We start from the raw sequence: 24,125 nt of genomic DNA, 5'->3' as shown, positions 1-24,125 counted from the left end.
CCATGTGATTGGTTGGTTAGATAATTGCATTAATGAGAAATTGAACAGGTGTTCCTAATAATCCTTTAGGTGAGTGTATATAATATATATATATTATTTTCCAAACACAAAATATCTTAATCAAAGATTTATCCCATGGACAAGTCCCTCCTGATTTTCAGCTCAATTCTCTGTAGGGTCGAGGAGATGGTAAAACATCTGCTCCTAGATAACAGACACTCTAACAACCACAGAGCTCAACATGTTAAAATACTGGTGTTTTGATGTTATTAAATTCATTCCCCAGTCATAGAGCCTCTACAAGTATCATAGAAAGCCCTTAAAACAAGCAGGAAAGCACTCCAGAGAAAAGGAAAGCTTTCCGAGTGTCACTTTTGCTTGATAACACTGCTGATGAGGAATATGTGGTGGAGATGGGTCTGATTAGAGGTGGAACAATCAGCTAAACAATTACAAGTTTGGCTTCAAAGTGCATATTAGTTTTACTCAGTCAGATTGTAATGGTAGAAATTTAAATATTACTCTTGCAAAACAATCCTCAAAAACTGCTGACTTGCGTATCAGTGGTTCTTCAGGCTTAGGGAGTGGCACGGGCCAGTTTGAGACCTAAAATGTGAGCAGATGTTTTGGCACAACCTGTTTTTTGTTTTTTTTTCCTACTGTATTTGACTGGCATTGTTAGACAATCCAGTCCTAATAGAATTTTGATCCATATGGTAAAAAAAACCCCTCTGAATACATACTGCATCATACACTCACCTAAAGGATTATTAGGAACACCATACTAATACTGTGTTTGACCCCCTTTCGCTTTCAGAACTGCCTTAATTCTACGTGGCATTGATTCAACAAGGTGCTGAAAGCATTCTTTAGAAATGTTGGCCCATATTGATAGGATAGCATCTTGCAGTTGATGGAGATTTGTGGGATGCACATCCAGGGCACGAAGCTCCCGTTCCACCACATCCCAAAGATGCTCTATTGGGTTGAGATCTGGTGACTGTGGGGGCCAGTTTAGTACAGTGAACTCATTGTCATGTTCAAGAAACCAATTTGAAATGATTCGACCTTTGTGACATGGTGCATTATCCTGCTGGAAGTAGCCATCAGAGGATGGGTACATGGTGGTCATAAAGGGATGGACATGGTCAGAAACAATGCTCAGGTAGGCAGTGGCATTTAAACGATGCCCAATTGGCACTAAGGGGCCTAAAGTGTGCCAAGAAAACATCCCCCACACCATTACACCACCACCACCAGCCTGCACAGTGGTAACAAGGCATGATGGATCCATGTTCTCATTCTGTTTACGCCAAATTCTGACTCTACCATCTGAATGTGTCAACAGAAATCGAGACTCATCAGACCAGGCAACATTTTTCCAGTCTTCAACTGTCCAATTTTGGTGAGCTTGTGCAAATTGTAGCCTCTTTTTCCTATTTGTAGCGGAGATGAGTGGTACCCGGTGGGGTCTTCTGCTGTTGTAGCCCATCCGCCTCAAGGTTGTACGTGTTGTGGCTTCACACATGCTTTGCTGCATACCTCGGTTGTAACGAGTGGTTATTTCAGTCAAAGTTGCTCTTCTATCAGCTTGAATCAGTCGGCCCATTCTCCTCTGACCTCTAGCATCAACAAGGCATTTTCGCCCACAGGACTGCCGCATACTGGATGTTTTTCCCTTTTCACACCATTCTTTGTAAACCCTAGAAATGGTTGTGCGTGAAAATCCCAGTAACTGAGCAGATTGTGAAATACTCAGACCGGCCCGTCTGGCACCAACAACCATGCCACGCTCAAAATTGCTTAAATCACCTTTCTTTCCCATTCAGACATTCAGTTTGGAGTTCAGGAGATTGTCTTGACCAGGACCACACCCCTAAATGCATTGAAGCAACTGCCATGTGATTGGTTGGTTAGATAATTGCATTCATGAGAAATTGAACAGGTGTTCCTAATAATCCTTTAGGTGAGTGTATGTTTTTATCAGACCCTCCTCAGGTCAGTACAGTCTCTCTCTCCCTGAATTGGTGATTTTTCCTTTTTTTCCTTTTTTTTTCCTTATTTCCTTATTTTTCTAGTTGTTTGTTGGCTCTTATTCTTACCGCTCCTGTTGGTGCGGTTTGCTATAAATCAGGAAGGACTGCTGACCTATGACAACAGGATATTGTTTCATACCCTTCTAATTATCTTCTAAGACTCGCTTTATCAGATTCCACTTTATTTATGTTTTGCTTTTTTCAGTGAGCCTCAGCAATTTAACACCATTTCCAGTCGTCGTCTAAAGTGTAGCTGGCATAAAATGAAGTGTAGAACGAACCACTTAAAATATTGCAAGGACCTAATCTTGTTTGATTTTTCAGCAAGGACGCATCAAGTTCTTGTTTGTACATCTGGTGTTCAAGTACATAAAGTAGGTAAATAATAAAAGCACAATACTCCCAAATAACATACAAAGAATGTGTATGTATTTTTGGAAATGTATTTTTGTACACCGTATATGCTGTTGCTTACGTAAGTATCTGTCTATAAATGCTGTCTTGGAGACGTCATTTTTATTTTTTTTCCCTTTTCATAAAACTAAATAAATTAGTTTAAAGAAGAACTTGTATTTTGTACAACACTAGGCCATACCTATAACCTTCATACACCTACACATTAACCAGTTGCATAAAACGGCATAGCATTTTTCTTTAAATTCAGAATTTTTTCTTTTTTTTTTTTTTGCTACTACCATGCTTTACCCATCTTAATTTTTATTATGTTGTTCTTGTTTCACTCCAGGATTTTGCAGTAAAGATAAATCCTACATCCAGAGCACTACTACTACTACTACTACTACTACTACTACTACTACTACTACTTGGCTTTTAAAAAAGAAAAATTCCCAGTGGATTAGAAAAAGAAAGTGAAACACATTCTACAATGTCCAGCAGTATAGAGTATCTTGTGCTATAACCTGTCAAAGCCTAGTAACTGATCTAGAAGCAAATAATACAAAAAAGTGCATTCCCTGTATCAAATATCTTACAAATAAGGCAGGTGTTACCTGGTTTATCCAACATCTGCTGGCAATGTTTTTTTCTTTACATTGCTTTCCATTTTATCTTTGGGACAGATGGTCGGTTTGTCTTTTTCTTTGGAAGTGCTGCATTAAAGCTCCCATGATTTTCTCTTGAACTTTCTTCTATTGCACTTGTGTGTAAACAACCACTTTATCATATTCAAATATTTTAGCAACAGTTACCTCAGGTTGTAAGAAACCCCGCAGCAGCTGCACCCAGACGAGGCTGTTTTTTTTTTGTTTGTGGTTTTGTTTGTCTGCTTGAATGCATAATTTTTTTTTTTTTTTCTGTAGCACAGCGGAAATATTCAGAAATTACAATTGGAATTTGGGGGCGTTTAATTCAAGGCAGGCTAAAATGTTTAGCGAGGATATGATAATGCAGATGATGAATTTGGATTCCATGGAAACGGCTTTGTTGTCTATTAATTTGGTTTAGGGAGTGAATAGAAGGGGCAAGAATTTTAATTATGTTTCTCAGAGGTGCAAGCAGTTTCGTCTTGCAGTGAGAGTCTGTTGCTGGCTAGATATTTTGAGGGGCATTGTTTTTGGAATTCAGTTTCCGGCATATTTCAATTTTCTAGACCACCATTATTTAAATTAAATAAATATTTTGTAAAATCTGTAATGCTATTGAGAAAGGAGGCTGCAATTATATCCTTAGTAAATCAACATAACTGCTCCATTTAAAACCTAAAAATATATACCAAATAAATTCTTCTTGATGACTGACCAGAAATCTGAATGTAATCAGTCATGCGCAAAGATAGGTTAGCAGAACACTGTGGTTGCTTTATAAAATCAGCCGATTTTCACCCCAGTGCATTCTGTCTTTATGTCCTTTGTGTCTTACTGAGAGTAACGATGCTGATGATGACGATGGACCCAGAATCACCATCCAGTCACAGAAAGAGGAAAGGTATACTTTGAACTATGCATTTATGATTTGAATGCAGGAGATAAAACAATGTTTTATATATATATATATAAGATATATATATATATATATAAAATATATTTCTCATAAATAATGAATAGCACAGAAACCAAAAACATGTAAAAGATTTTTTTCTTTCAGTGCTGCCAACCCTTGAGTATATGTTGAGTATTATTTATTTATTTCCATTCGGGGATCACTGTTGATGCTATAGGCTATGTGCTATGTGCTATATGGTAAGTGAATCCTAATATTCTAGCTTTTTCTCTTTTGCACTGGTCTGTGTTCTTCAGGCTACAGTTCAGTTAGAATTGAAAAGCAGTCTTAACACTGTTTGGGCATTGCTTAGATATTAAGAGAATTAAAAAATGAATGAAAGGGCCATATCTTCTGCACTAACCTTCCAAGAGAGGGTAATGATCTCTGTAAACTAGTGAGCTCATTTGTGATTACTGATGAGTAATCACTGTGCCAAATTTCAGTAAACTGCACACAGTTTCAGTAAAAAAATGAAAATAAAGACCTGTATAGATATAGTCAAGTATTTCAGATTTAATCATATTTTATTATTTTTAAATAGATGCGTGTTTTCACAGTTTCTGGGAAAGCCTGGCCCACGCCCTGTAACGATCGCATCAACACAACCATCTTTTCATCTTCATCGGTCCTGGTGTGATGTTAGTCTTTTGGTATTCTGGAGCACAGTCTTGTGCCCTTATCGTTGTAGTTTGTTATTTACACGACACAAGGAATGTCTGAAGGAAATGTGATTTCAGACAGTTGGGTGACAAAAATGTCAAGAATAGTGATCTGCACAATAATTATATTTTAAGGGGAGGTTTGATCTATTGCAGCTTTTTGTTGCTTTTTCCTGTTGTTTTACAGCTATGCTAGACTTACTCAATAACATGGCATTGTCTAATTACCCTCAGCACTTAACAAAAACCTTTATGAATCATTTCATAAGTGTTTCTTCTACTTAGTCATGAGACCTAATTTAATGCATATGTTTACTGATATCATATCAATGGAATAAGCATCTATACAGGGGATGTGGTTTTTTACTATACCACGACCATCTGTTCTTCCTTTGCCGTGCTTTAAATGATGTAGGCTGTGTTCTGTTTATTTCAGTGTACAGTTGTTGTGAACCTTGATGGGAAGTGGCCTTAGTCTTGAAGTTACTGAAGACTGATTACAACCTGAATGTTAAACCTCCAGGGCATAGCACTTCTGACAACGATGTGTGTGGTTAAAAGAGATTCTGCCTTTCTGGATGAAAGCTCACTTATGAAGACATTTTCTCTGTTTTAATTTCAAGACTCTGAAATATTACAAAAGAGAATCATCATCTTTATTTATAAATGTGTAGCAGGAAAGCTACTTCCTTTGACTTCAACTGACAGACACATTCTAACACAGAAAGATGCTTTAAGCAGAAGTTTGAGTATGTGAAAGTCTAGTGTGTAGTATATAGGCCTACATCCAAAAAGTTCAGACATCTTAAGGCTGAGTAGATAAGTAATTGATTTATAAGGCAAACAAGGTATTTGTTGAGAAACTAATAATTACAGTAAACCCAGTTATACAATATTTAGTTTTTATTACATTTTATTTATTTATTGCAATTGTTGTTACTCCTGCATATACTAGATAGAAAACTTTAATCATTATGGTTTATTTGTACTAGTTAATACTCAACTTTTTTATTCGTTAAACTAGCATTCAAATTGTTTACAGTTCTTACAGCAAATAAATTATCACCACTAAAGCAAAGTAAAACCAAAGTTCTTTTCTTTTTGGTAAATCTGTTGCATTTGTTTTATGAGGTTATCATAGCTGAGTCCGTTTTTTAAAACATATCTGTAATGCAAATCTGTATATTTTTAAGATTTGACTCATCACTAACCTATACATATTGTTAAGACTGGTTTGAACACGCTGGCCAAATCGGAGATCAAATTGGCCTCTGGCATTTCCACAGAATTTCCTCATGTGCTGCTCATGCAGAGAGTCCGTGTTCAACACACACATGACTTCATCATGAATTAAAACCAGTAGTCCGACCAGATTTAAAATGCAATCTTTTATGATAAGTGTATGAGACTAAACAGAACAAAACCAAAACTAAAGAAAATATATTTGGCCAAACTGAAAATGATCACACAGTAGAAATAACCAAATAAATACATTGATTTTAGTTTTCATATTGAAGCTCAATAGAAAATGCTTATTTGCATTGACTCAGCCTTTTGTGAACTGAAAAATGATGATAATGAGGAATAGCCTGGTTTAGCACTAAAGACCATTAGAGTGGCTAAAGTAAGTATTCACCCCCTTGGACTTTGCCACATTTCATTGTCCTATTAACTGAAATGTGGTGCATTTTAAATGGGAATTTCCCCCCTTTTATTTACACACCTCCTACACACTTTCAGTGTGAGAACAATGGGGGTGTGAAAAAACTAATACATTTAAAATAAAAACCTGAAAAGTCTTCATTGGATTAGTATTCACCCCCTTTGCTATGACGCTCCTAAATAAGCAAGCCACAGGTCAGGTGAGGGATAATAAAAAATATTTAAAGGCATTGAATATCCCTTGGAGCAAAGTCAAGTCAATCATAAAGAAGTGGAAGGTACAGTTAGGTCCATAAATATTTGGACAGTGACACAATTTACATCTTTTTGGCTCTGTACGCCACCACAATGGATTTGAAAGGAAACAATCAATATGTGCTTTAACTGTAGACTTTCATCTTTAATTTGAGGGTAGTTACATCCAAATTAGGTGAACGGTGTAGGAATTACACCTATTTTTATATGTGGTCCCTCCAATTTTAGGGTCTCAAAACTATTTGGACAGACTAACATTATCATGAATTAAATTGTGAGTTTCAATACTTGGTGGCATATCCTTAGCTGTCAATTACTGCCTGAAGTCTGGAACCCATAGACATCATCAGATGCTGGGTTTCTTCCCTGGTGATGCTCTTCCAGGCCTGCACTGCAGCTGTCTTTAGTTCCTGCTTGTTCTTGGGGCATTTAAATCTTGATTGTTTCCTTTCAAATGCATTGTGGTGGCGTACAGAGCCAAAATGATGAAAATTGTGTCACTGTCCAAATATTTATGCACCTAATTGTATGTGGCACCACCCAGAATCTGCTTAGAGCAGATCGTCCTCCCAAACTGAGCAGTCGGGTAAGAAGGGCATTGATCAGAGAAGCCACCAAGAGGCCTAGCTGGCATTTATGGAAGAGTGGCAAAAGATTCTGTGGTCCGAAGGCAAAAAATGAACTATTATGCCTAAATGCAAAGCGTTATGTCTGGCGCAAACCCAACACAGCACATCACCTAGGTAACACCATCCCTACTGTGAAGTATGGTGCTGACAGCATCATGCTATGGTTTGCATCAGCAAGGACTGGGAAGCTTGTCATGGTAGAGGGATACAATTAATGGAACTAAATCTAGGCATATCCTTGCTTCAGTCCGCAAAAGACCTAAGACTTAAAAACAAGAAAGTGAATGTCCTAGAGTAGCCCAGTCAAAGCCTGGACTTGAATCTCATTGAGAATCTGTGGCAAGACTTTAAGATTTCTGTCCACCAACGATCCCCATCCAACTTGATAGATCTTGAACAATTTTTGCCTAGAAGAATGGTTGAATATTGCACAATCCAGATAGACTCAGAGCTGAAATTGCTTCCAAGATGGTTCTATCAAGTATTGACTCAGGTGTGAATCCATCTCTAACCAAGATAAGATCCAAGCATAAAAACAGGATTCAATATTAATGCATCAACAACAAAAATACAACACTGTGTTGTAAACAGGAATTGGATTCAGGCCTCGCTGACTGCACCACCACTTCTTCTATTCTGTAGCTCTTCCTGCTGTGTTTTTATGGGAGAATTCTTCAACTTGGCTTAACCTTCCTAGTGCAAAATGCAGGATAAATAACTTAAAGAGTCTCTATTAAGGACACTGGAGATGTCATATTTTGCTGCGTTGGTGGATTCTCTCATGTGGAAAGGACCCTGATATCCATATCCCTTATCATGTACTGTAGCTGAGCTATGGCAGTTACAATCAGAGGTCACTGTTGTGTTTATCACTCTCTGGAGCTGCTTTTTCATGTTATGCATTTTATCATCTTATTACCCAAACTGGATAGAGCAGAACAGAGGCTTCAGCTGTGCTTGTTTCTTGTTTTATTTTCTTAATTTAGTTTTTCCATTGCTTTTTTTTCCCTTTTTTTCCCTCATAATCACTTAAGAACATAAAAAATGTACAATCGCTTCATTTTCTCCGTTTTCTATTTTTAGAATCCTGGCCCTCGTGAAGGGGTGCATACAAACTGCAATTGAAGGTTTTTCTTCTCTGTATTTTTGAATAGATCTGTCCTTTAACACTACACTTTTCTCTTTCTCGTATCATAAGGAAATGTGCAACCTTGGCCTTGAACCCTATTATATTTCCCTGTCCTTTTTTGCACAAAATGGATTCTTCTGTAATGTACAATGGCAGGAGATCACCTACGCCACATGCAACCGTATGCACATAATGCATCAAGACTATGAAAATATTGGCATCCATAATTTCTACTCGAAACTGCTCTCCCTAAAGTTAAAACCAGAAGGTCGTAATCAATACTGTCTGCTCTAACAGATGGGTCGTAACTTTAACCACTGACAATCCAGATCCTGTTATTCCCATGGAGGGTAGTTTTAAAGCGGTAGGAGGTATTTTCTTGATGCATTTTCAGATGTGAATCTTTAATTCTTTTCACAGGCGCTTGTCAGCATGAGATACGACCCTCAAGCTGCTAATAGTTTTTTTTTGTTTTTAATTTTTTGGGGAAACAAATCTCCACACAACAGTTTTGTCCCTAAAAACAAGCCAGGTACATCTTCAGTTTTAATGACACTGTCAGCTGCTTGATTGTCTACTCTTGAAGGAGCCGTCGTGTTGCCGTCACCTTCCTCCTTCAGAGTACCTAGTACCCAGCTTTTTGTTTGCTCCTATTGCAAGTGCAGTTACTTTGCAGACAGGAAGAGCGAGCAGGTGGGGGAAGCTGTTTAATTGATGGCAGACTTCAGTGAAGATAAGCTAGAAAACTAATTTGCAGGCATCTGTGAATCACTGCTGAACAATTCTTGTTAAATTTGAGGGGAGTCTCATTACAGGGCATCTACAGCAACAAAAGCAACACCAAGGTGGTTGCACTGGAGTATACTAACAATCCTGTGGTTTAAAAAGGTGGCAAAGTCATTCTTATTTATCAAGGATGTGTAATTTTATCAAATGGTTATTATTTTATTATCTTTTAATAGGCAGTATTTCAAAGTATGTGAGCATCACTCTATGATTAATCAAGGGCTAGGGCTCATTAAACCAACTTCTGGCCCAAGATGTGCTGAAGGTCAAATTACAAAAACAGAGAGAGGCAGTCTGAAAGAAATATGAAGGCACGTCAAACAGAGAGAACTGATGTTCAGGATGACATGCTGAACAGTACTGAAATGCTATCAAGCAGGATGTCTATTTACCTTTAGGCTAAGTAGAAGATGGCAAACTAAATTACCTTAATCTGCTAGTAGTGTATTTTTCAGTTAGTGTTTCTTTATATAAAAGCAAAATGTTTTTAAGAATGGTATTCTGGAAACAGGCACTTTAGGATTACTCATTAAAATTGTATGTTTGAGCTGTTCATTTGTAACCATAAACTAATTAGTCATTACAAGACCTAGGCTATATAATCTCAGTGGTCAGCACTTGGCTGAGGGTAAGAAATATGGTACATCCAAGGCATAACCAGTTTTATCCAGGCTGTGCCACTTATTTACTGGTGGCAGAAACAGAACAGAATTATGTGGGGAAAAGTTGGCCAGGGAATTGCTGGATTGACAGGCTCTGTGCTGCTGTCGGTGTGCCTGTGGAACTTAATGAAGTTGCTGAGATTTGCACCTCTTCTCCCTTGTTGGCGTCAGGCATTTTAGATTGCCATTTTGTATACAGGGAATGCAATGAAACAATGGCCCCAGACGTCACATATGTCACCATTTGTAAAAGGGTGTCAATATCTTTTAAACTGAGGGGGGTAACAAAGTGCTGGAAGAAAGTTAAGACTATAGTGGATTGGTTTCAGGAGTAAAGAGCCTTTTATCTTCAATATAGGAAGCAAATGTCATCTATGCGGGATGGAATACATTATTTTACAGTTGCTACAAAGATACAAATGCAGTGTTTAGGAATGCTCTTTTAGATTTAAGCCTGCTGTGAGGTTTAAAAAAAAATGATATGCACATTTTAGTTTCTTTGTAAATATATATTTCTGGAATGGAGCTTGAAGAGTGAGTGAGTGACAGTTCTGCCTGGTTTAAAGACTGTGTCTGCCCAGGAGCTTTCAATCTTATTTCACGACCCCAGGCTATAATGATGGTCTTAATAAGACATTCACGCTGTCATCATGAAAAGGGAGCTTTAAATATCCCCTTGAGAGCGTAAGTGCCTAATGAATTTCCTGCGCCGAGGATTGTGTGGTTAAAGGTTGGATAACCAAGCACAGGGCTTCGCCTGCTCTGTTTTTATTAGCCTACACAGTGCCGGAGAGAGACAGGAGCATCAATAGGCCTGTAACAGCTTGATCAAACTGCGCAGGAGATAATTAGGGCGAGAGGTAATCTGATTTTGGCCAGAGGGTTCTGTGTTTATTTACTTATTATGAAAGGAAGATCAGTTTGCCGGTGTAATAATGTCAAAGACGTTAACAAGCACATTCAAAAGGGCATTTACCCCCAGAGATTAATGTAAGCCTTTTTATTTGTTTGTTTGTTAGTTCTTCCAAGAAACAGTCTGAATAAGTGACATGAGTTAATTTTAATGGCCAGTGCTTTTACATTAGCTGCTTGCATTTACTTTTTATGGACAGTAATAATTTTACATTAACATATCAAGTAAGGGGCCTTGCTTGAATGATTTTTGGATGCACCAAATTGCAACTGAATATATTTTCCACTGGTCAGTAAAGATCTTCCTCTTTTAGGAAAAATAATTGCTTACAATGAATGGTTCTAATGTATTTTTGCAGTTTGTTAATGCTGTAGGCCTATATTTTAGGCTATAATATGATGTTTTATGATTTTACATAAAATGTGGACATTCACATAGTTTATTAGATATAAACTCAAATAAACTAACATTGTACATTCAGCTTTAATGTCATACAATGTTTGTTAATCTAAACTAGGCAAATTGTATTATCATTGTTCTACATATTCTTTTTGTTAAAACCACTACCTTTATTTAATGTAAATATATTGGTATCTTTTGCAATGTGTAGAAGATAATTAATTTAAAAAGTCGTAGTTCTCCTGAAATGAATGAGGCATTTGCAGGCTGAAATGCAATAAAATGAGTGAACAAAATTATATTATTCTACAGTTAAAACTGACACTTGAAAGACACTTTCTTCAGTTTCGGAGTACTTATAGGTTGTTGTAAAAGTAAGCATCACAGAACAGAGATCATATCTATTTGAACTTTGTGAAAGTTATTTATTTTAGTGTTATTGGTAACAGATAAAACACAAATTACTAAATAAAAATGTAATAAAAAATATCTTTTTTTTTTTTTTTTTTTTTTACTGGAAAGTACCAGACATAATTTAATCTAAAGTTTATTAAAAATATCCGACAAAAGGTCACTCGGCTTTTTAGTCATTGAGATGTGCTTCTGTGAAGTGTGTTGACACTCAGTAGCTTAATAAATTTGTCTATTTGTTGAATCATCATATAATTTTGTCCCAGCTATCAGTGGGATTTATTCCAAACCATGAGCAACCTTTCAGAATGAGCAGGTTATTATGACTGTAAATAGCAATACTATATTTTTTCCAGGAGGCACACATTTGTGTACATCTCCCCAACTTTCTTCTGGAGATAAAGATAAAAGCTGTAAGGCCCTGGGAACACAAGCAGGAGGGAATTAAAGAGCACAAATAAAACGTTTGTCTGTTTCACAGTTTAAAATCTGGATTCATTGTTGTTTTGTCTTCTCCCACAAGCAAACAGAATAAAACAGTTAATTTATGTACAGTAATGTTTTTTTATTGGCAAAAAGTGTTGGTAGAAGGACAAAACGGGCCCTTAATTTATTTTTATAGTGGTGTCATTTATTAAGTTTGAAGTTACTGCTAGAAGTGGTTTGCTCACGCCATTTATCAAGCAGTGCCAGATTTGCTTGTAAATAATCTAATCTTCTGCTTGGAAGCATCCATATTGCTTGTTTATCATCAGATTATTCTTTAATAAAAATGTATGCTTTGTGATCTACATTTTATTAATTTAGTGTGCTGGTTTATTGATTGGCGTTTTTGCCAGGGGTGTGTAATTTGTCTTTATTATTTCCTACCTGTCAGGTTTCACTGAATTCTCTTTACATTGTTTCAACTGGTAGCTTTTGCCTTCCTTTTAAGTCAACTTAATGATGGTTTATTAATGATTTTTTATTTTGTTTCTTTTTTGATAGAAATATAGCAGCAGGAAACAGTGATGGCATGATAATAGAAACAAGAAATAATTTTGAAAAACGGACAATTCATACAAATGTTAATGGAAATCGTAATTGCAGGCATTGCGGTTATTAGGTTAAACATCCATATTAGGCTGTATATTGTCTGGTCTTTATTAAAATTACATACAGTCGTTTAACTGTGGTGACTCATGCAGTCTGGATGTTAATGGCAGACTCTTGATTATTGGGTGTCTAGCCTGGCTGAGAACCCAAAAGAAATTTCACAGATGTAGTCAGTCTCTCTAACCTGGGCAGCAAAACCGTTCAAAGTGTTCCTAAGCATGAACATTCAATCTGCCCATTAAGAGAGTGATAGAGCTGAGCTTAGTAAAATCCTCAGACTGGGTCCAGTGGTTTTAATAATGTTGTTTTTTGAGGTAATGAGCTAGCTATGCTTTAGTCAACCCACTTTAGGAAGCAGGTCTGGGCATTACGAAGGAACCTGCATTGCGATGACTTCCACTTGCCTACAGTAATCATATGGCATTGGCCTCTGTGGTGTGCTGGGCTCATGTGATCCAGAAACTCCTCCCTGCCAATACATGTTTCAGAGGGCGAGTGTGTTGCCTTTATCTCTCCCATGCAGAAACAAGGGTTATAGTGGAGAACAGAGCAAAGGTGATGGATGGAGGTTTGACACTGCTCTGTCTGGTAACAGGCAAGCTTACAGGCACAGTACAATCAAGATCCCACTCAATTCATGCTGCACTCAGCCAATTGTTAACAGCCCCTTGATCACAGATGTTGACAAAGCACTGCATCAAATCTGCAATCTCTGGACTTTACAGCCCTGCTTGCACCGTGAGCAAAAGTCTGAACCTTTTGAGCAAATTGGGAGCTCTGTGTGTCCCTGGTTTTGGATTTGCTGACCTGTATCTACTAGTTTAAAATTCAATCTGTACTTCAATTTCCAGAAATATATCCAAATGGAGTTAACTGATCTTTTTTTCAGTTTATTTTTTGTTATAGTTATAATCTTTAAATGTAGTTTTTAGATATGTGCATATAATTGCATATTGTAATTTAAAAACTACTGTCACTTTAATTCTAACTAAATGAATCAATATTAATAGTCCTTTTTTAGTGTCATTTTTCTGGAAAGGGAAAAAAACTAGGTCTTTCATATGTATAATAAACTATATTAAACTATAAGCAGGCTGCAAATGCAAATGTTTCTCTTACAGCAAGTACTGGTATTTTTAGAAAATAGATCAGCACTTCTTTAGTCAATATCAACTATCTCATCAGGAGGACTATCAATTACATAATGCAACAGTATTGCTCCTGGTAAAAAAAAAAAAAAAAAAAACTAAAAATACAAACAAGAACTGAAACTATATGCAAAATACTTTGTATCCCTAAGAAATCATGTGTGGTTAAATTGTGTCATTGATTAATCAAATCTGTCTGGTTTTAATGAAACGTCATAAAGCCTTAATGCCTGATGATGCTTTCCTTTATTGAAATATCTGTTTTTTTCTTTGTACATCATAGCTTAATTAGACTATATTTATATGTTAAAGTAGGTGGTACTGCTACCATAATAGTATCATGTTAGATAAATATGATTGTAATTATTTTTTCTTGTGGTTAAATATATATTTTGGTTAGACAATAAATGAATCCAGCCTACGCTTTATAGACTTTTATAAAAATCTCTTCACTTGCTGATTTAAGTGTTTGAGGTATGTTTGTTCATATGCTGATTATTTAAGGGGTCACCTGGATGCGTTACTGATTTCCTACAACATGAACCAATGTTTTATGGAAGAATGTAATATACATTTACAAACAAATATATGCTATCCTGCATGTTACTTACCTCAACAACACATCATTCTATTGTTCAATGTAATTAAATACTCCTTGTGAAAACTCAGAATACCCCTGCTTGTGAACAGTAACTATGCATGTAGGATCATAATCTTTATCTTTCTTGAAGCCTATACAATTGGGATCAATGTTTTGTGGGAGTTTGAGGTAAAATCACAGTATTCCTTGCAGGATTTCAGCAAGTTTTCCATGTGACCTTATAACAGCGTTTGCAAAATGTATGGTGTGTGCTTGTTTGTTTGATTGCAAAACCAGAGATTAGAAAATAAACTGCTTCAGCAAAACTCCCTATATCTCATTCTAGAAAGCACAGGGATTCCAGGCATTTAAAACAACAAAAACAAAAAAAGGAAGTGAAGGGGAAGAAATGGGATCCCTGACCAGTATTACTTTGAGGAAGCACAAAAACATGCTTTCAATTAGGAAATTAATTAATCAATCTGTGTTATACAGCACACAAACCAGTAGGATCCTCTGTCTGAAAAAAAATCAATACCGTTTGTAATAAATAGAAGTTATATGCAGTACAGATTACTACACAATATTGATTTGATTTTATTGTTTTCCCCTACACACATGAGATAGCATAAAGTGAATGAAAGCATAATACGATCAATAAACATTACATGTTATGTTGGTTGCAGTATTTTACCCAGACAAGGTCTTTAAAAGGACAGGGGAATATATGCTTTGTCTGATTATCTATGTCTAAAACACATTCTTTATCATTTCTTCTGTAATAAGAGCTGGCATCAGCAACGAGTTTGAAAATGATTGTGTGGAGCACTCTCTGCCTGGAATGAACCGACCGCTAACTTGTAGTGTAAAAGACTCGATACCAGGGGATCTGTAGTTTCTGACAAGACAGTTTTAATTTGCATTGCCTGCTCTAAGCTGAAACCATGCTTACATGGGAGACTTAACTGAAATGAGAACTGCCATGCCAGCAAGCAAGATTTGGTTTCCACTTATCTGTCAATAGTGGACAAACTGGTAGGCTTTACAAATAATGTGTGTGTGTGTGTAATATGTATATCTATATGTATATATGTCTATACCAAACAAAAAGTACATCAGAAGTATACTTATATGTACCCTAAACATGTATATGTACAGTTTATTAAATGTATACTATCAATATATTATCATTATCCTGAATTGGATATACTCATAGTATAGTGCATACAGATTACTCACTCAGTACGTGTACACTTAGTGCAGTAGTATACAGTCAGTATTCTACTTCCAACTAAGATTAGGAAATTTATATTAAGTATAATAATAAAATATACTTTACTCCTTATTTGTTTAAAGGGGACTCAACCCTACAAATTGACTTTTTTCAGGAAAAGGCTCATAACAAAACACTGAAAGCTTGCCATTTCAAAGCTTCACTGCTCAATATAATGATTTCTTTATCAAGCTTATAAAGATTACAAAATAGTTAGGGAGAAAACAAAATGTGAGTTGACACATTAACATTTACTGCAATTTTTATGATTTTTATTTGGTGTCCTCTTTAAAAGCATTTAATTGGTTATAACTCAGTGAGAAGGTAGCATGTTTCTTCTTGGTTTAATAATTTATATTCCTGGCCTGGCTTGTGAGGTTAAAATACAGTGATTCTAGATTCTAAAGTACTTCATATAATGTCTTACGCATTGAAATTATAGTAGTTAATATTTTTTTGGGGGGGTGGGGTAATATTGTGCAAATAAAAAAACCTAGGAGTAATCATCGCCTTTGATGCATCAGTGAAGATTCAATTGATAAACAAGGGCAGTAATGTTCAGACTGTACAATGCACTAGTTAGAGCTCATCTGGATACTGTGTACAGTTCTGGGCTCCACACTTCAAGAAAGATATCGCTGCTCTAGAGGCAGTTCAGAGGAGAGCAACCAGACTTATTCCAGGTCTGAAGGGAATGTCCTACTGAGAGACTGAGGACCTGAACCTTTTCACCCTGGAACAGAGGAGACTACGTGGGGACTTGATCCAAGTCTTCAAAATCATGAAAGGCATCGACCACATCAAACCAGAGGAGCTTTTCCAGATCAGCAGGGACACACGCACCCGGGGACACAAATGGAAATTGGGCTTCAAGGCATTCAAGACAGAAAACCAGAGACACTTCTTCACACACAGAGTTGTCACAATCTTGAACAAACTCCCCAGTGATGTGATTGATGACAACAATTTGGAAACATTTAAAAATAGACTGAATAGGACTGGACACCAAACGAGCACGATAGGTCGAATGTCCTCCTTTCATTTTAAACTTTATGTTCTTATGTATATGTATAAAAAGTATAGGGGCCTACAGATTACTTATTTATTAAAACAACCAAATTGATGTCTTATTCAGATATTCAAAATCAGGCAATCATACTTAGTCACATGGGGCTTAAAAGATTTAAATAAATATTTGACTAAATATAATATGGTGAGATAGTATATTATTTGTAGTTACATTGTAGGCTGTATTATGTATTTAAAGATAACCTTGCTTGAAGTAACACTCAAATCCCTCTTTCTTTTGTGTAGTGTAAAACCAATTGGAAAAACAAAATACAAACTGGACTATATTTATAATCTTTCTCTTGTTTTTAGGCTGGATTAATTTCAGAAGGAAATGCTAGGTGATTATTTTTTTTTCCAGATGATGTCTCTACCAAAATCTTAATGATTAAAGCACATGGTTTAAATGAAAATGCAAATGTTTCAGAATTATTATTATGAACATGAAGCAAGTTTACTTAGCATTGTAAATTCATTATAAAAGTTTGAATATCTATGTTTAGGCTGTTTCAGCAAAATCAAAATCATGTATTATGTTTTTGTTATTTTATTAAATTATTAGGTATAATGTAAGCAAAGTAAATCTGAGCAATAGTATAAATGCTTACCAGTGTTTAAGACGCTGGCTGGCAGGAAGTAATGTGTGACAGAATTACCTTATTGTGATATCGTGTTTACTACAATAACATTGTTATTGCATCACAGTAGGTTACTGTAAAGGTAAGTATTAATTATCTTGGCAAGAGCCGAGTTCAAATCAGCATGATGTTTTAACACCTACTCTCATGTTATGGAAATCATAATTATTAGCATAGTGGGGGATTAGTATTGTGATATTCCACCATACAGTCATATTGTGACATCCTTAGAGTTGAATGACTTTACCCTTTTGTTCTTGTATGGAGGAGGCAGTGGGTGTACAGGTGCAGTACAATTTCAAATGTATAAAACAGCCTTCAGTCAAATCAATCACTTAAGCCTATTGTTTCAATTCCAATATGCTGTTTTTATCCAGATTTACCTCTTAGTTAAGTTTGATTAACTTGTAATTATTGTGAAATTTAACTGTCAAGTATAAGCATGCTAATCTCTGTGGGATTCAATCACTTTGTGACATATCAACACACTCTTGTCTCATTCAAAACTCATAGCAGAGTATGCTTTTTACTACAACATGGGTTTAAATAGGGCTTTGATCATTATTCCGCAAACTTCATACACACACATTTAATCAATGAAGCAGAAGTGTATGGCTTAGATTGTTTGAAACCTACTGTTCTACACTAATGATTGGATGCTCAGTTTTTCATTGCGTTTGACATGATCTCCAGTGAGAACCTAACTATAATCAACAGACTGCCTTCGTCCTAATAGACACACAATGTGCGAAGACAAGATCCTTTGCATCCGTGTCTATTAAGAAGAAATCCCAAGATTTGCAAAGCCATGGTTTTGGCACATTTATGTATATTTCGTCATTTGAACGTTATGACAATATTCGGCCGTTTTACCGATCACAAAAAGATGACGTGCTGATGTGTAGATCATGCATGGATCATGCAGTGAGTTACAGTCGGTGATCTGCGTGTTCCTGTTTATTTCATGTTCTTACTGTAAATACAAGTTTACATAAAACTTACTTTAGCAAATACATTACTTTCATTATTTGAATCTGTTCACATTACACAAGCAACAATAACCTTGAGTCATCACAAAGACAAAATATAACAATTGGAAATGGTGGGGAAAAATATTCTGAAATAGAGGGGTGTGCTTGTATTATGTTGTCATCAATGTTAACATTTTCACTTTTAACTTTTCACAGTTAAAAACTAATAGTAAACAAATAGTATGTGGGTCAATGACGTGACACATGAATTTTGGTGTCCCAAGCATATTACAAATTACATGTATTTATTTGTTATTAAAACTGAATAATGTCTCAACACTCCTATCTTTATTCACTGATAGTAGTATTTTTCATGAGTATTTAAATTGTAGGAGCTATTAATCTCCAATCATCCCAAATGTCATACCAGATACCGAACTGTCCACACCTGAAATGAAAATTCACAAATGTTACAAAAACCCATACAAAAAAAACATATAAAACCTTAGATCTAACAGTTGGGCATAATTGTGTTCGTGTTAATGTATAAAAATATTGCAAATACTCTTAATTTAATTTAATTTTTACATTAAAAAAACTTTTGTCCCCATATTGGGATTTCTTCCAATGTCATTCAGGACAACAGACTGCATCAGAATGCATTTTGCTAGCCATGTGACAGGACATTGCATCATTCAGAAATGATGAAGGACCCCCAGGCTGTGCAAAAAGTTTAGTAAGTCTCTTCTACAATGTTGATAATTTGACACTTGATCGCTGGTGCACTAGGGTATAAAATTCTGTCATACTGGACAACACTTAAAAAGCATTTATAATATATATTTTATTATTTTAATGTATATTTAATGTGAAAGATGACATTGAATAGTTGTAGGTCAAAGTAATACATTCATATAAATGTAATCGCCTATTCATAAGTTTAAACTTGATTTTGTCATACCGGAAAACTATCACTTTCTGTTATCCAACAATGTCACTTGTTATCTGGAGTGACTTGCTTATACTTTTATTGTTTTTAGGAGTATTTTTAAGTGTGTGGGCATCACATTTACATTGACATGTTGTTTTAACAACACAGTAACATATTTATAACATTATTTCTGTAGTTGCAATTATTGTCTGTGTGGATGTCCTTAAATAACGAATGAGATGGCAGATGCCATGAAGCCATTTGCAAGTTTTAAGAGAATATATAAATCCAAGTTCCCAAATAGCATAATTCCTATATATTTAAAATGTTATGATATCAAAACATTCAATATACTTTTTAATCTGTTGAACTGTTAATTAATTGAATTGACTTCATGTCATAAATGAGTTACAACATTGTTACAGTTTACTTTTTTTTTTAAAAGGCATATGTTTACATGTTTCCTATATAACCTAAAAAAGAGTTAATGTTCTGAAAATAATGTTTTTAAATCTTAATGTTTTACTGCTACTGTTTTATCAGATAGCCTATGCCTTGAGTGGAATTGTATTGCATCAAAGTGACTGCTCACTTCTGATTATTTACTGTTAATTAAAAAACAATTACATTTAGTGACTCTCACTCTCGGTTAACTACAGAATTATTTTTTAAGTACATCTTTGTTGCTGAGACTATCTTTACATATCGTCCCATATGAAATGTCACAGCATGTCATTCCGAGTAACAATATCAGTCAGGTAGGACAACACAGATTTTTCTTGTAAAAATACATAAGTCAGTGTCCTTGACTTAAGGATACAACAATCATATAATTTTGATCAAAAAAGTATTTTCAGACATTTCCCTTTAATTTTCACTATTCAGCATTATGCTTTGGGTGACTAACTTCACTGGTGTCGATAGAAAAGCCCAAATTTGTGAGATTAACTGTGATTTCTTTTTTTTTGGGGGGGGGGGGGCTGAATATGTTGTTGAGATCAAACTATGAATAACCCACTTTGTGCTGACAAAAAACTAAAGTCAAATAATTTGCGTTTCTGTCATTGTTATCCGGTATGACATTTTTGATACTATAAATCATATGATTTATAATTTAAAAAAAAAGTAAAAAAGAAATAAAACTTTTGAAATGTATGCATAACATTCTAACGAAGGTATAAAGAGCTTTATTTGTATTTTAAACGTATTCGTCACTGACCCATGTATTGTTGCATAAACGTATGTACGGTCTTTCTGTTAAGTTGGTTATACTTGTTGGAAAACAAAAAATAATTTAAATGGCATATTATCAGTTATACATCATCAGTGCTGTATAGTGCAAAATTATTTAACTCTGAAAAAGTTTTCATTTATTACACTTAATAAGTAAGTTCATTTACTTAGCAAAAATTGAATACAGTAAATGGCCTTTTAAAACCAGCACAAGTTGTTTGTGTCAGAGGGCTGTATTTTTGGTGGCAGTGTGACGCAGGGCTGTAGAGGGAGTGAATGTCCCCATTTGACAGGGGCTGTCTACCCAATATTTATAGGAGCATAGGTAGTCCTAAGAATACATAAACAAATACAGTTCACAGTAACTTGCTTGTCAGCACTTATGTGATTAATGAAATGCACAACTGCAGCACCTGATTTGAAGGAGCATTGAGACACCTGTTTGTCTGTTGCATGATGTAAACAAAGGAAAAGAACTACACTGGTTTGATTAATGCTTGATGATATGTCATAAAGTCTTTTAAATTATTATTATTATTATTATTATTATTATTATTATTAATAATTATAAAATTTACATTTGTGTTATAACAGTTGATGACACTAGATTTTTCTGTTTACTTGTTTGATGTTTGTTTATCACAAAAGGTAAGGCTGAGGCTCAAATATGATGAAATTGGCTTGTGTCAGTGTACACCCTGTGCAAAACCTGAAGGAACATTTTTCTTCTGCTAATAAATAAATAATAATAATAATTATTAGTAGTACTAGACCTACAACTAGACCCTTTAGAATGTCCTTGTACATCTAATACATCTTTTGGGTTAGAGGACTGTGGCTGCCACATAACACCCAGATGTGATTTATATAGAGCCTATTTGTTTCTTATTAGCATTAGAGAAGAAACGGCACTTTAAATTAAATGTCCTTTGACATCCACCTGTCTATTCCAGCGACCTGATTTCCAGGGTTTCAGTCCAGGCTGTCAAGCAAAATACTCCTATGAAGCACATCTTTGTTTAATCACCATCAACTACCAGTTAATTATAAAATCTCTCCTAATTACAAGCATTTATAACTGATGTGATTAAAGATAAAGCATAACCACTATAGATTGGCATTTAATATGAAAAAGTTAAAAGTCAGATAAAACAAATAGATAGTAGAGAATACAAAGGACACAGTTATATATGTATTTTCCATTTTCAATTATATTTGCCATTTAATACATTCATCCAGAAGTAAATTACTAAGAAGTAGGGAAAAAAAGAAATCAACTAAGTAAACTAACAGGTGAATTCCTGATACAGTTTTTATTTGTTCAGTATCAGTTCTGTGTAACACCCCTGGTGTGCATGGTGTTCAGTAATTGGCAGCTGTGTAGCTTTTGATTTACCAACCTTATTGCTGTTTCAGATGCAGTAGTCTCTTATTGTGGATTTAAATTTGTCTGTTGATCTTTTGAACTGCAAATGTTTCATCACATTGCAAACACTTGTTATCAGTTATAAAACTGATGACACCATTACAATATGTAAATATTTTACAATGCTGTGCTCATGTGATTTTATGAATTCATGTATTTGTTCACTACATATCTTCATAGGTTTGGACTACAATGTTTTTTTCTCCAGGGAGAAGAGCATAGAAAATTAGCATAGACAAATGCCTCCGCCAAATTAGAAATTAATCTTCTGTATTACAGGATTATTTGTTTCATAATTTTTACTTTCTTTATAATATGTATGAGTGAGTGTTTGTATATGTACAGTTCCTACAGAAAGTTTACACCCCCTTTCAAAATTGTCACATTAACTATGCCTGATAGCCTGCAATTAAAATAGTTTTTCATTGATCTATACATCCTACTCCACAACTTCCCATAGTGAAAAGAATATTATAGAAATTTGTAGAAAAGCTATTAAAAAATATTAACTGGAATAGCTTAGTTGGATAAGTGTAATATTACAAACCTAAATTAGCTCAGATGAAAGCAATCACCTTCAAAATCTCACACCAATCTACAGGATTTCAGGATCAATTCAGCAGTTCATATTGGCTCCTTCTGCTGGAAAGTGCATTTCAAAGCAAAGACTCAACCATGAGCACCAAGGCGGTTTTAAAAGAACTCCGTGACAAAGTTGTTGAAAGGCACAGATCAGAGGATGGGTAAAAAAATAAAATATCAAAGGCGTTGCCTAGATCATGCCATCCGTCCACACTGGATGACTGAGCAAGATGGAGGCTGATCAGAGAGGCTGGCAACTTTGTAAGAGCTTTGATTTTATGGCCAAGACTGGTCAAATTGTGCATGTGGCAACAATATCCCAAGCACTCCACAAATTTGTCCTGTATGATAGGCTGGCAAGAAGGAAGTAGTTTCTCAAGAAAGTCCCCCAAAACACAGACATTTTTGGCATAAATGCAAAGTGTTAGGCTGTGTTTTGGTGCAAACCCAACACAGTGCATCACCCATCCCTACTGTGAAGCATGGTGGTGTCAGCATCAGGTTATAGGGATATTTGTCATCAGCAGGAACTGGGTACTTGTCAGGATAGAAGGGAAATGTAAGGGAGCAAAGTACAGAAACGTCCTTAAGGAAAACCTATTGCCCATTACAAGAAACTACACTGGAGTGGCTAAGGAACAAAAAGGTATGTCCTTGAGTGGCCCAGCCAGAACCCTGAAATAAATCAAATTGAAATCTTGTGGCATGACTTGAAGATTGTGCTCTATCAATGCTGCTCAAGGAACTTGACAGAGCTTGAAGAGTTTTGTAAAAATGAGTAGCCAGATATTGTCTAACCCTATCCCAAAAGACTCACAGCTGCAATTGCTAGCAAAGGTGCCTCCACCAATTATTAATTCCAGGGGGGGTGGAGATTTATCCAATCATGATATTTTGGTTTTGTATTTTAAATATATATTACATTTAAAACTATTTCCCCCTGAACAGTGTGGAGGATGGTGTGTAGATAAGTGGAGAAAAATATATTTAAATTCCTTGACATTCTGACACTATAGACAACGTTAAAGAAAATAATTATCTATATAAATGTCTAAGTTTAATGTATGAGTTCTGGTGTTGCTATGAGAGTAGCACCTAGGGACACAAATGTTAAAGTTTGGGAGAATTCAGGACAGCAGGCATGAGCCCCATATTCACAGAGTTGTGGAGAACAAACTCCACAGCCACATAGCTGGACCTGGCTCCTCGTGATCCTTGAAAAGAAATGTCTTGATGAGATTCTTGGATCATTACACTACTAGAAACCGCATGGTAGAATGGGCCAAATGGCCCCCTGCAGTGTGTAACTGTTCAAATGTTCTTATATTTTTGAAGAACGCATCAGTTGGAATTGGAATGACGATTGTCCCTCAATATTAGGCGATACTGCATATTGAGTAGGTAGCTAAAGTGCCAATTTACTTATTAGTGCTTTTTCCTCTGTATCAATGGTTTAGCTTGCTTAATTTAATTTTGGCTATAAAATAATGGAGCCATGTGGTTTGTATTTATCTGTGAATTTTACACAACCTTACTTTTGAGTGATGGATCAAAAAATGTTATAGACCTGTACTTTTCATTTAATTTGTTTTCTGAATGTAACTTTTTGTATTGTGCAGAAGAAGAAAAATACATTTT

General features: G+C 35.4%; 1 protein-coding gene across 3 annotated transcripts in view; it reads left to right on the top strand.

Moving 5' to 3' along the window:
* Positions 1 to 24,125, top strand: part of ctbp1 (C-terminal binding protein 1) — a 185,034-nt gene that overhangs the window by 46,338 nt on the left and 114,571 nt on the right. The window lies entirely within an intron of this gene.

This window comes from Amia ocellicauda, chromosome 13 (assembly GCF_036373705.1).
Source record: "Amia ocellicauda isolate fAmiCal2 chromosome 13, fAmiCal2.hap1, whole genome shotgun sequence".
NCBI classification, from domain to species: Eukaryota; Metazoa; Chordata; class Actinopteri; order Amiiformes; family Amiidae; genus Amia; species Amia ocellicauda.
This window is presented reverse-complemented; position numbering and strand designations above follow the sequence as displayed.